The 11,516-nt window shown below is 43.7% G+C and overlaps 1 protein-coding gene across 1 annotated transcript in view; it reads left to right on the top strand.

Annotated features, from left to right (window-relative positions):
- Positions 1-3,112: 3,112 nt before the first annotated feature.
- Positions 3,113-11,516, top strand: part of DICER1 (dicer 1, ribonuclease III) — a 72,231-nt gene continuing 63,827 nt past the window's right edge. Inside the window, 1 exon segment of the mRNA XM_045901465.3 lies at positions 3,113-3,225. The gene's annotated coding sequence lies outside the window, so the exon portion shown is untranslated.

Below are 11,516 nucleotides of genomic sequence, written 5' to 3'. Positions count from 1 at the left end.
TATATATACTGAAAGCCTTAAGTTCACGTCAATACCTCCAATTCCAATCTGACCACTCAAGTCTTCTTACTTGTCCACTTTCTGTATTTGTAACCCCGTTCCCCAACAGTGAGAAATCTGGCTTCCATTATCCTCAATATAGTTTTTAATTTGTGTAGTCCCCTTGTATATATAATCAGCCACCTGACTTTGCAGGTCTGCACCCCACCTTCCTTTATTTGGGCTCTGACCTCCACACTGGGCTGACTTCCCAGCTGAATAGGGAAATGGCTATATTCTCCTGTGTCAATGGAAAAGCAGAGAGAACTAGTTAGTAGAGAAAATACACAGATAAGCAAATACAGAGAAAAAAAAAATCACAGAAGAAGGACACACAGAGTACCTTTGAGTTCCTGAAAGCTTTCGAACTCCTGGGTTTAGTTCTTTGCTGTAGCTCTATTCCTGCTCCCAGCTTTGTGAGAAGTCCTACAACCTTATGATAAAATTCTTCCCTTTTGGTTAAACTACTTCAGGTTGGTTTCTGCTACTTGCAAACAGAGAGTCTTAAACAAAGGTATATTTATATCCTGGCTTATTCTACAAAAAAAAAAAAAAAATGAAAATAATCAGGGCAAAGGGAAAATAAAAATTAGCTCAAAGAAAATGCATACCACATGGTACTGTACCATTGCTTAACATGGGCTGAAATATTAGCTCTAAGATTTCTAGTGATCCAAACAAAGTGTGAAACTCTATTTAGGTCTCCAGATTTAAAAACAAATCAGCAACTGGAGCATGAATAGATAGATCATCGGAACAAAATGCAGAGTATAGGAGTGAAGTCTTCAACAAATGGCCAATAAGTGGCAAACTGTGTAGCCATCTGGAAAAAAAAAAAAATTGGATCCATCCCTCATCCCATATACTGAATCAGTTCCAAATGGATCAATGTTTAATTGCAAAAGACTGGAAGTCTAAATGTCCACCAATAGAGAATTGGTTAAATAAATTATGGCACACCCTAGCAATAAATGTTATGGGGACTGAAAAAAAATAGCAAGGAGCTCTGTATATATTGCTATAAAATATTTCCTGGATATATTATGTAAAAAAAGCAAGGTATGGTAGGTATGTGTAGTATGTTACCATTTTTGTAAATGAGGAAGTCTTGGCTTGTAGATGCATAAAAAAGTTCTGCAGAAGCATAAGAAACACTGGTTACCTGTTAGGGGAACAGGTGTGGGAGTTTCTTTTTATGCTGTCTGATGGATGAACCATATGTATGCACCACTTATTTTTAAAATTAAATAAAAATTGGTGAAAATCAGACAAACCTGCTGATGGAGAAGCTCAGCTAGTCTTGACAGGTTGAAAAGACAGCAGGAGAGGCTAAAAGTTTTACCTGCCCACAAATTCCCACTGCTAGTGGATCCCAGCCTGAAGCCATCCTTCTCATAAAGGATTATCTCCAAAAAGCCTTAATGTGTGTTACTGGGGAGGTCTTTTGCTAAGAAATGCTTTTATGGACATCTGCCCAAAGCATTCTATTTCCTAATTTTGCCCATGAACATTCTGTTTCAGTGAAACTTCAAGCCAATTTATGGCAGATATATGATCAAAATTAAACCAAAAAAAATTTATTTATTTGACAGAGAGAGCACACAAGCAGCGGGAGCTGGGAGGGAGAGGGAGAAGCAGGCTCCCAGCTGAGAGACCCCAATGTGGAGATCCATGTGGAGCTGGATATCAGGATCCTGGATCATGACCTGAGCCGAAGGCAGACCTTTAACTGACTGAGCCACCCAGGTGCCCCATGATCAAAACGTGAGCACAGTAGTGACTGACAGCACACCAGTCCCAAAGCCGGACTACCTAGGGTTCTAATCTCACTTGTACACTTAATTAGCTGCTTACTTGCTGGAGGTTAGTCAGTTTCTTCAGCTGTTAAAAAGGGGGCAGTTACAACCCCCACCTCACAGGGTCCAGGTTAGCATCACAGGCCTGTGAGCCCTAGAGCAGCCTGTCCAATAGCAATAAAATGTGGGCCACACAAGACATTAAAATTCTTCCAGCACTCACATTGAAAAAAGAAAAAGAAACAAGTGAAACTAATGTTTACCCCAACATAAAAAATACTATCACTTCAACATGTAAATCAATAAATGATTAGTGCGATGTCTTTTTTTTTTTTTTTTTTTTTTTTTTTCCGTAAAGAACACATACATCCGAGTCCCACATCCCAGTCGGGACTAGCCAGTTTTTAAGTGCCCGGTAGCCTCGTGGGGCCGGTGGCTGCTGTATGGAACCCTGTCTCTGGCACGTAGTAGGTGCTGCTAATGCTTGATTGGAAGCACGGTCTCTGTTACACCTCCTCTGGAGTGCACCGGTCTATCAGGGGGAGTCCTCTGCCAGAGATGCCTACATTTGGGGCTCTTCACAGGATTCTCTTTAAGCCAATCACGTACTTGACCTCCACCCATACTTTAATTCACAGCCACGAGGTTTGGCAGAGGGTTGCGACCTATGCAAATGATCAATTTACATAAGTGGGGCTGCCGGCTCCATCCCATTATCCGGTTATCCCAGTAGTTCCGGGGCGGGGGTGGGGGTGGGGTCTGTTGTCTCCCCAGATGTGGAGGGCCCTGCACCACCACCCCGGGGGAGAACCAGGCGAGTGGGAAGGCCCTTTAAAAAGGGGAGGCGGTGGTAAGAGGAGCGCTGAGCCTCCGGCGAACAATCCCGGCCGTGGGGAAGGGCCACGTTTAGGGGGCGGTGGGCGCCAGAGGGGCAACAATGGAGGCGGACGAATTCCGAGAGCCGGGAGGCTCTGCCGAGCTGAGCAGCGCGGGCCCGGGAGGGCGGCGAAGGCGCCGGGCCACAGGCGGTGGAGCGCCCGGGTCCACTCCCGGCGCAGGGCCGCAAACGCCGCCTGGCTTCCGCCTCCCGCGTCTGCTGTCTCCCGGCTCCTGAGTGGCTGCGGGGCCAGGATTAACCTTTCACCGCCGCACTCTGTCCAATCACAGGCTCGCTCTCATGCCGGCGCCGGGCGAGCAGGGCGAGCGGAGCGTGGGGGCGCGGAGGGGGCGGCGCGGGCGCGGGTGGGATTCTCCAAGCCGCTGTGCGCCGTTGCCGCGGGCCGTGCGCGGGCTGCGGGCGAGCCGGGCTCTGCGCAGTCTCCGCAGGCGCCGGCGGGAGGGGTCGAGGCGGAGGCGCGGCGCGGCGCGGCGCAGGCTGCTCCAGGCCCAGGTGAATGGAGTAACCTGACAGCGGGGACGAGGCGACGGCGAGCGGGAGGAAATGGCGGCGGCGGCGGCGGCGCCGGGCGGCACCGGGAGGCCTGGGCTGTGACGCGCGCGCCGGAGCGGGGTCCGATGGTTCTCGAAGGCCCGCGGCGCCCCGTGCTGCAGGTGAGGCGGGCTCCCGCGGAGTCGCTTTGTGTGCGGGGCGGGGAGCGGCTCCGTGCGGCCCCCGCGCCCGCCTGCGCGCCGAGGCCCGCGTGGGCGCCCGGGCCGGGACCCGCCGGGGAGGGGAGCCGGCGCGACCAGATGGCGCGGCCTCGCTGGTCCCGGGCGGCGCGGCCTGCGGGCCGGGCGTCCCCCGCGCCGGGCTCCCCGCCGCCCCGACCCCGGCGCCCCTCCGGAGTCGGCGCCCTGGGGGGACTCGGTGCGGTCGCGCTGGCGGCGGCCGCGGGCGCCTCCGCCTCGCGCGTGGAGCCGTCCTGCCGCCCGCCGGGCCCGAGGAGAGCAGGCTTTGACAGGTCCGGTTACGCGCGCGGGAGCGGTGCGGGGCCCGCGGCGGCGTCCGGGGAGCATCCTCGGGACCTGCGGCGGCGGTGCCCCCCCGCGCCGGGCCTCCTCGGTGGGCAGGAAGGCCGGCTGTCGGGGCTGGCAGGGAAGCTCGAGCCTTCGGGTCCCGCCCGGGGAGGATTGTTCGTGTTTACTGGCAGGTGACCAGATCTGGGTCCCCTGGGGCGGGTGGCCGAGGCCATCTTTTCGCCCCTCCCCTCCGATGTTTTTGTTGCCAGAACGCCGGAACCCCGCAAGGGAGCCTTTCTGGAGGGTTTTTAATCTTCGGGAAGTCGGTGTATGTTTTAGGTTAGCACATGAGATTTAGGTGGATTGTCTAGAAAAGCTGAGCTGCCCCGAAGGCTTTGCCCGCAGCAGAGCTTAACAAACCACGTAATGTATCTCTAATAGCGTGGAGATTTGTGAAAACAGGGATGAGTGTGGAGTCCTTTGCTCTATAGTGTTCAGTCAGTGCTTTTGTGAAGGAAGTCATTCTTTTGGCGACACGTTACCGATCCATATGAAAAGTCGAAGCATTCTTAGGATTATCACACTTAAAAAGCATCTCTCTTTTTTTTTTTTAGATTTTTTTTTGTGTTTTTTTTTAAAGATTTTATTTATTTATCTGACAGAGAGAGAGAGAACAAGTAGGCAGAGACAGGCAGAGGGAGAGGGAGAAGCAGGCTGCCCGCTGAGCAGGGAGCCCGATGCGGGGCTCGATCCCAGCACCCTGGGATCATGACCTGAGCCGAAGGCAGACACTTAACCGGCTGAGCCACCCAGGCGCCCCAAAGCATTCATCTTTTTAAAGAGTAATTACTTTGAAGTCTGTGCTGCTTGGAGGTGCTTCTGGCTTTGAATTTCCTGAATCTTTACAATCCCGATTTTCAGGTGTCTTCTGTTGCTTGTTTTTTAAGTTGCAGCGCACTCGGTGAATGGAAAAGCGCAGGCGTGAGGAGTTAAGTAACTTGGAAAGTATGTATTTTAAAATGTGCTTTAATAAAAGGTTCACTGAATTGAAAATGTATTGCTGTAAACATTAAATGTCCTAAGTAAGAGTATGCATCTTAACCAAGAGCTCCAGTAATTTATTAGAGGGTAGATGGTGGTACAGGATTCTGAATGAGACCGCTAGGGAATAGTGATTTTAGCACTATTAATATTTTGGGGAATATTATTCATATCTAGGCTCTGGAATAATCCGTTTATTTTGCATAGTGTTGTCTTTAGAGCTAGCTACTACCACATAGCTACTACTAGTACATGTATATTCTGTGGTGCATATGACACACACACACACACACACACACACAATTGTTTTAGAACTTCATTTTAGGCCATATCAAACTTACTCTGTTTATAGGTTAGAAATACTATAAAGATTGTCTCTAAAATGGTCACTATGGACATTTAAATGGTAACATGGGTTAATGGATTTATTCATGGCATCAACATGCTGTTTTAAGAAAAGATGTATTAGTCAATTTGGGGAGAAAAGATCTTCTTTTCCTGCCATTATTTTAGGTATATGCTATCATCTCCTCATTAAAGGTTAAGAACGTCTACTGTATTTTGCCTGTGGCTCTTGTATGAGTTGTATAGTGTGAGGTTTGGCCATTGCAAAGTTTTCTTGTCTTGCAGGTTTTAAAGACATTTTATTTTGATGTGGCTCATGATTCTTACTTGATAGTGATTTTGTGGTGGTACATAGTTGGTAGCTCTTTTGGTGTAGCGCTGCCTTCTAGGAAGGATGACTTTTATGGCATTGAGATGATTTATTCCCGGGCACTCTCTGACAAGTGAGATGCTGGTTTCATTTGAGAAAGTAGGTATTTCATAGAGGTTCTCTCACTCATGACCTTAACATCCTGTGGTCATTTCTTGTGGCAAAGGAAAGAAGGGACACATTTATTAATAAAAAGTGCCTCCTTATTATGTGCCAAGATGTTTCAGTTGCCTTTATATACATTCTCATTTAATCCTCACTGCGACCCCGAGGCAAACTCAATATTATCCTTATTTTACATGCAAGGAAACGAAGACTGAGATTATTGACCTGAGTTATGAATCTAGAAGTGGCAGTCAGGATTCAGTCATGGTGTGATTTCAGGGGCCTGTGTGTGGGCCCTTTCCATTGCGTTGCACTGCATTGTTGTGCCAAGTGGATTTTAGGAGAAAAACCTGCATGGCATGCAGGTAAGTCCTTCGTTAATACTGTTGAATGCATGAAACTCTAACCTTAAATATTCTGGTGAGTTCTGATTATCTGAATAATTCAGATTTTTTCCCTTTTTTGTGGTAAAATACACATCACGAAATTTACCATTTTAACCAGTTTGGTGACATTAAGTATATGCATGTTGTTTTGTAACCATCACCACCATCCATCTTCAAAACTTTCCATCATCTTCAGCTGGAACTCTGCCCTCATTAAACACTACCCATTCCACCCACCTCTCAGACCTGGGCAGTCACCATTCTTCTGTCTTTGTGGATCTGACTGCTCTGGGAACCGCGTATCATTGAAGTCCTACAATATTTGTCCTTTTGTGACTGGCTTGTTTCACCTAACGTAGTCTTCAGGGTTCATTCCTGTTGTAGCATGTGTCAGCATTTCCTTCTTTTTTAAGGCCGAATAGTATTCAATACACATACACATTTTGTTTATCTTTTTTCCACGGATGGACACTTGGTTTGCTTCTGCCTTTTGGCTTTGTGAATAATGCTGCTCTGAACGTAGATGTACGGGTATCTGTTAGAGTCCCTGCTTTCACTTCTTTTGGGTATATACTCAGAAGTGGTCAGACTGTTTCTCGGTCATCAAAACACTCAATTCAGAATTTATTGCAATATGAGTTTTCCGAGGGTTGTTCCCAGGCAGTTATACTATCCTATAAACAATTCCTCTGTGTTAATAAAAGACTTTAATCTCCTTGAGGCCCAGGATGTACTCCTTTTTATGATCTTGCTTCCTACCACTGGCAAGTGGATGTTCAAGTAGCTGAGATTGTTGAGTTGCTTCATCCTGGGGCTCTGTTGCGCTCTGGTGTCTGGTGGGTGCTCGAAGAAGAGACTGGCAAGGCCTGTGTTTCACTTGTGTAAATATTAAGTCGAAACCAAGTGATTTATCTTGTTTACCTTGTGCTCTGCTTTTGGACATTCAAGAGTTTACTTCATTCAGAAACCCCAGTGGATGGATATGTACTATACTAGCTCTTATTCACAGGTTTCTTTGTAATATTTTTTCTATCGTTATGCACTTACGGCTTGCCAAAGTAGACAGGAAGCTTAGGAGGCAGTATTATCTCTTTTAGTGGATCTTTTAGTCCTTATTTTCTGATTCTTTGATGTTTACCAAATCTTTTGCATGATCCAGGATGATTTTTAGTTGTAACTAATTTCTACTAAAGCGATTCTAGTATTAGTACAGCGATGTAGAGACAACTGTTTATTACTTTTTTATTTGTCTACTTGAGAAAGGATTTGAAATTGTCTTCCATTATAGGTTTGAGAAGACTGAATTATGGCAAAGGTTGAGGGGTAGAGTATGGAAATTGCTAGAGGGAATTAGAGGAGAGACTTAGGGCAAGGATGGCTCAGCATCTGTGTGTAACTAAAGAGTTTTTTTTTTTTTCTTTTTAAAATTTTTATTAGTCACAGCAAAAGAGGAAACAAGACTAATTATAGTTGGCATTGATTAATAGGAGGAAGTATACCAAGAGAAGCAAACTTTTCTCTTGCGCAAAGAATAATTAATCGTTTGAATTCTTGCATAAAACGTTAACAATATGTGGAGAAAATGTTTTGCATTTTACAAATGATAGGGAGACATTTTTCACATGCCATTTTAGAGAAAGTGGATAAAAGCCTCAGGCATAATAGAAAAGCAAGCTTTAGTAATATAGGTGTGTATCAGTCTGGTAAATTGATTCAGTAGAGTTTAGTTAATTTATCTTTCAGCTGATGTCCCTGAAATATCAATTGTCTCATTCAGGCTTTTGACAGATGCTGAATAACAATCCATTCGCAAATGAACTCTTTTCTGGACAGTATAGGCAGTCAGGATTCTCTCTGCCTGTCTTTAGGAATGTGTGTTGGTCGCCGTTCTTATGTGGTGGTGTCTACTCTGAGAATGAATACAGAGAGAAGAGCAGTATTTTTGAGGCCTAGCTGATGAAATTTAAATTTTCAGTCATGTAAAAAAGCCTTTGTTAAAATAAATCCCCAGTACAAAGTGGCTTTCCTGTTTATCTGAAAGTGTCAATGAATTGTTGGTACTCTCAAAATACAAAGTTGCTTTATATTCTAAATAAGTGACTAAGAAGATGCCACAAGAAAACGTTGTCTGAGGATGTCAGTAAGACTGTTACTAGAAAGAAGACATAAAGTAATTACATTTTGGCCATAGTGTTTTCATTTTCGAGGCTCATGGTGATATTAAATGTTTTGGCTGTGTAAAGGTTTATGAGCGTAAGGATGGAATAGTGCTGGGCATAGTAGAAGGTGCTCAGATTTGTTGAATGAATAGATTGGTTTATATTTAATTTTTTAAAGTACTTAGAAGCTAAGATAGATTTATGGAGAATAATACTATATATTAAGGCTTTTAAAAAGATCATTACTCTTCTGATTTTGGACCAGTCATGCTGTCTCATTCTTGATTCTCCTCCATTTGTGATGTCCATGTGACTAGGTGCATAGAAACATTGTGGACTGAGAGAAGTGTTAAGAATTTCATAGAAGAAAGGTGCTGGGGCTCCTGGGTGGCTCAGTCGCTTAAGCGTCTGCCTTCTACTCAGGTCATGATCCCAGGGTCCTGGAATGGAGCCCCCAGTTGGGCTCCTTGCTCAGTGGGGCGTCGGCTCCCTCTCCATCTCCCTCTATCCCTCTCCCCACTCGCGCTCTCTCTCAAATAAATAAAATATTTTTTTAAAAAAGGAAAAGTGCTATAAAAATTGGGAGTTTTGTTGGTATTGAAAACTTTCTTGGTGTTGAAGCAACCTCGCTCTGGTAGTTGTGGTGGTGGTTCTGTTTTAGCTGACAGTTCAATGTATACAATAAAGTAGCGATTTAAAAAACACATTTGGAAAGTCTTCTGGGAATTAGAAAATGTCAGCAAACCAGTTCAGAATTTTAAAAATAATGTACATAAAGAACTCAAATAATGAGAGAAGGATCTCAATTTAAAAAATTGATCTTTGAAATGGTAGAAAGGTTCTTTGACTGAGGAGTTAGATCAGTAACTGTATTTGAAGGGGAAAAGAAAGGCAGTAGACTTGTCTAATACTTTTGAGATTTCAGGATTTCTGTCTTTCTGTTGGTAATAGCCCAGGAAGGCAAAATTCACATGACGAACCCAAAGGTTTGAATGGCCTCATGAGGACTCTGATCGGTGTTAAATTTTAAGCTTTTTCCACCTTGCAAAATTAAATATTAATATTTTATCAGCGCATTATAGGGCTGGTGAAGAGCAAGTGTTTGATGTCAGAGAGGCCAGGGTTCAAATGTGATTCCTCCAGTTTGTAGCTGAGGAACCCAGGGCATATGGCAACCTTTCCGAGTGTCCGCTTGCTCATTGGTAAACTGGTCATAATATTACCTACTTGAGGTTGTGAGGAAAAAATGAGTTTCTTAAACTTTCAGCCCACTTCTGGCATGTAACATTTGATAACATTTAGCTGATAGTATTTTTCCTTTATCTGCATTAGAGAAAATCTTGTGTTCCTAATGTCATTACATTGCGATTCCCCCCCCAAATTATTACTATAGAGATGTATGTCCAGTACATTTATAATAGAAGATGAAAGAGGGGAGGGCTTGAGAGCAATATTTTATAGGCAAGTTCTATACTGAGAATTGTCTGCACTGTACAAATGATTCAGCTGTCTTACTTGGGTCTTTGTAATAGTGATATCAAATGTAATAGTGCCTTAATATTGCTAACTCTCCCTAAATAACCATTATTCTTCTATTAGGCATGAATAAATACATTGTCCTTGTGTCTGTATTTCAGACCAACATGAACTTTTTGTATATCTATCACACGTCCTTGTTGTAGGCCAGTGGTCTTACTCATTGGAGACTACTGATTTGATGAAAAATGTGAATCTTATTGCCAGAAAAATGTACATGCTCATAACTTTACATAAAATTATAGGAGGTGCAAGGACCCCTCCTGAATCCTATATGTAGATGCTTGATTAGGCTATGTCTACGCATATAGAGACAAGTAGTAAGTTAACGAAGGAACAGTGACACAATTCTGGATGATTGAGGCACAACTCCCGCATGGTTGGTGGAATGGAATGAACAGTGCAAAGTAATGTGTGGTTAATAAACCTCTGTTCTAGTTTGGCTTTACTTCTGTATAACTAGCTGCATGTTAAGGACAGATCACCTTTCTAGACTTAGCTTTAATTTTCTCACTAGTAAAATTGAGAACATTTACAAGTCTCTAAATATCTTCCAGTCAGTCATCTTTGAAGTACCCATATAATTCTGGGACCTCTCTGTTTCAAGCTGAGAATCTTAATTAAATATGAGGCATGGAAAAGAGAGGCTGCATTTTTTTTTTTTTTTGGGGGGGGGGGCGTATTAAGGTTGGTGCACAGTGATCATGAAAAGGGGACAATGGCCTTGTGAGCTGTTCTGAGAAGGGAATGTAAGATGAAAACCCCTGGGAAATCGTCTTGGAAAGTAGAGAGAGCCAGATTTTGCCTTGAATGGATGGCAGAATCAGAGACAGTGGAGTCTTCATTTTCTGTCTCTGTTTCTAGTACAGCTTAGTAAATGCTTGTTAATGAGGGAAAATCTAACAAACTGTTTAAAGCCTTCTATCTGATCAGTATGGTGAAAAGCAGGTAACCCATTGAGGGGCCTCTGGGACTGTGAATGAAGGGAAAAGTGTCTAATAGACACCCTGCTATTTTAATTTTAAAAGCTTTTGTTTTGTATATAACACTGTACTGAGATTACCTAACTTTTCTCAGTCTTGTATAGCTAGGTATTAAAGAGGAGAAATCCCTGGGGTGCCTGAGTGGCTCAGTCGTTAAGCGTCTGCCTTCGGCTCAGGTCATGATCCCAGGGTCCTGGGATCGGGCTCCCGGCTCAGCGGGGAGCCTGCTTCTCCCTCTCCCACTCCCCCTGCTTGTGTTCCCTCTCTCGCTGTGTCTCTCTCTGTCAAATAAATAAATAAAATCTTTAAAAAAAAAAAAAAAGGAGAAATCCCTGGCTTCTAAATCTTTATATGTACCTGCTACATATAATAAACTGCTTATTAATCTTAGACCAAACATAATTCTGTGTATTTTAAGGAAAAGGCAGGATTTTGTTGATAAAAATAGGTGAACAAATGATAAAACAACCTAAATTAGGCATTTGAATGCAGTTTGTAAATTGAACAGGCGTTAAGACAAGCTGTAATTTCTTGTGTCTCTGTCAAATAAATAAAATCTTTAAAAAAAAAATAAATGCCATTAGTATCTTTGAAGGAATCATTCTTTTTTGCTTATCCAATATATGGCCTTTAGTTTTCAGCCCTTCTTCAATAAAATATGTGAAATAAGGTATTGCCAAATAGTGCTTTCCTTTTGGGATATGTTTGTAAAAAAATCTCCACTGACATATGATGCAGTTCTGAAGGAGAATATTGGTTTTACACTCAAGTCTTTGTAAACACCTAGCTTTTGTGTTGTTAAACATTGGGAGAATTCTGGGAAGTTTTTGTTTTTGTTTTTTTTGTGAGTTGGGTCT

The sequence above is a fragment of the Mirounga angustirostris genome, unplaced genomic scaffold, assembly GCF_029215605.1.
Source record: "Mirounga angustirostris isolate CCGP_5_RB_7025 unplaced genomic scaffold, mMirAng1.0.hap1 SCAF_9, whole genome shotgun sequence".
Taxonomy (NCBI): Eukaryota; Metazoa; Chordata; class Mammalia; order Carnivora; family Phocidae; genus Mirounga; species Mirounga angustirostris.
This window is presented reverse-complemented; position numbering and strand designations above follow the sequence as displayed.